The sequence below is a fragment of the Hylobates moloch genome, unplaced genomic scaffold (assembly GCF_009828535.3).
Source record: "Hylobates moloch isolate HMO894 unplaced genomic scaffold, HMol_V3 SCAFFOLD_5, whole genome shotgun sequence".
Classification (NCBI taxonomy): Eukaryota; Metazoa; Chordata; class Mammalia; order Primates; family Hylobatidae; genus Hylobates; species Hylobates moloch.
Window position 1 is genome coordinate 72,768,723 of NW_026652280.1, and position 2,433 is coordinate 72,771,155.

General features: G+C 36.9%; 1 pseudogene; it reads left to right on the top strand.

Annotated features, from left to right (window-relative positions):
- The first annotated feature begins 307 nt into the window (after window positions 1-307).
- Window positions 308-956, top strand: LOC116467822 (non-structural maintenance of chromosomes element 4 homolog A-like; annotated as a pseudogene).
- The last annotated feature ends 1,477 nt before the right edge of the window (window positions 957-2,433 follow it).

A 2,433-nucleotide genomic window follows, 5' to 3' on the forward strand; every position in this document is an offset into this window, starting at 1 on the left:
TAACTCCCTGGTGAACTGTGTGTGTGACCACAATGGGCTGAGGCATGTGGACAATGCTGGAGGCAGAGCTGAGTGTGAGCAGAGGCTCACAGTGAGGCAGGGGCATCACTATTGAGTCCAATCAACCCATCGGGACACCTGCTGCATGCAGGTTGTGAGCACTGAGGTGCTGAAGAGGCTCTCACTCTGTCTAAGAGAGTGTCCTGAGCAAGATAAGCAGTGCTAGATGCCCAGATTCTTGTTTTGGCTTCAGATTTGGGCAAAGGGAAAGCAAAGCAGCTGTGCTCAGAACTGAACTTGTTTGACATGTTGTGTTGAAACTTTACTGACACGTATGGGTGTAAATCTGCCAGAAGCTGAAGAACTCATCCGTGATGAAGCTAGCTTTGATTTTGAATTCATAGTCTATGACTCCTGGAAAATATCAGGCAAAAGAGCAGAAAACACCTTTAATCAAGCCCATACACTCCACTCTCTGTTGGATTTAACACAAGGAGAGTTCCTTGTGCCAAAGCCCCAAATCGTTAGTCCAAGAAAACTTCCTATGATACAAGAGGAGACGATAATGCCTGCCCAGTTAAAAAGAAGGGAAGAATCTCATAAACAACAAAGAAAGAAGTAGAAAGAATCTTGGGATTGTTGCAGGTGTATATTCGAGATGCTACCCACCATCCTTCTTTGCCTTTGTGGTTGATCCACAATCCTTCCCCCAAACAGTGGGAAACATCTTTCATGTTTCCTTCATTATACAGGATGGTTTTGCAAGAGTAAGACTTGACCAAGACCGACTGCAAATAATAGAGCCTGTTAATATTAATGAAGAAAGTGAGGAAATTCACCAAAACACCCAAGTTAGGAATCGAGGAATTCTAGCTGTGAGGTATCCTGACTGGGAGGAGACTGTGAATACCTTTGAGATTACTCCAAGTCAGAGACAGCAGAGGCTAAGTGCTTGATGCTAGCTGAAGGACTCAAATGGATAGTGAAGTCCAAGAGGGAAAGAAGCATGTATTATATACAGTGTATGATTCAACATTTAAAAAGACAGATTGTTTTTAGTAAAATGTAACTTTTGATATTTAATGAATTTGTCATGTTTTTTTTGATTACAGGAAATTCACTGCCATATTAAAAAAAAAAAAAGCTGCCACACTTTTTTCCCATAGTGGCTATATCATTTTAAATAAATTACCACCAGCAATATGAGTGATCCAGTTTCTCCACATGCTCACCAGTATTTGGTACATTTTCCGTATTTTGTTTAGAGCATTCTGGTAAATTTGCCATAATATTGCAGTATGATTTCAATTTGCATCTCCGAGAAATAGCTAACATATTTTCATGTGGATACTTGCCATCTCCATCTCTTCCTCAGGGAAATGTTGCTTCACATCTGTTATCTAATGTAATTGAGTTTTTCCCCACTGTGGCATTCGGAGTGTTTTTCACATGTTCTGGATACTACCCTTTGTCAGATATGCAGCTGGCCAATACTTCCTTACGTCTGTAGTATGTTATTTTATCCCTTTAAAGGGGACTTTCACAAAGCTTAGGTTTTTAATTTTGATGAATTCCAATTTACTCTTTGCTTGCTTTCTCTTTCTCTCTCTCTCTCTGTCAAGGAGAACTTTGGAAAACACTGTTATATACTTTGTAGGAATGTAAGATTAAACTTTACTTCTAAGACATATTTTCTTTCCATTAAAACAACAAGGTTTTACTGAAAAATTTGAAACTAATTTATGTATTTACATGTATTTTTAATTACCTATACTACTAGAAGGCACTTTTCAAATAAGTATCAGTATTTTAAGAATGTAAAAGAAAAAATTAAATATGTTGAATAAAAATTTATAGTTAAAATTTATCCCATCCCTAATGTATAGGAGTTTGAATATAAATTAGTAAAGTTTTAGTCTAAAGTGACTAGATAATATAATAATATGTGTCTTGAGAACTGATACAGCAAGTAAATGAAAGTCAGTTTATATAGAGAATGGAGTAGGGGACCTAATGTCATTTAAGCCTCTCTTGTTTTACAAAAAATCAATTTTTTAAGTCACCAAATAAAAAATAAACATACTAAGAAGAATGTTTCCCCATTACATTGTAAAGAAAACAATCTTCTGAGCTGGAGGACTGTAAGACCTGGATGTGTAATCTGAGACTTTCAAAAGAACTCATTTGTAGACCATTTGACTTCCTTCCACAGCCTGCCTAGCATGTACAAACACCCACTGATTGAAAATCTGTGGAATAGTCACTTTCAAGTAAAAGAGACACACATGAAGGTGTACAATGTGATTTTTGTAATTTTTATGAAGTTGAAGAACTGTCAAAAATGATGTATAAAATAAAAATCAAAACAGGGCTGTGTATGGTAGGGTGGGTAGGCTTGTCTGAAATGTCAGAGGGGATTTTCTGTGCTGACAT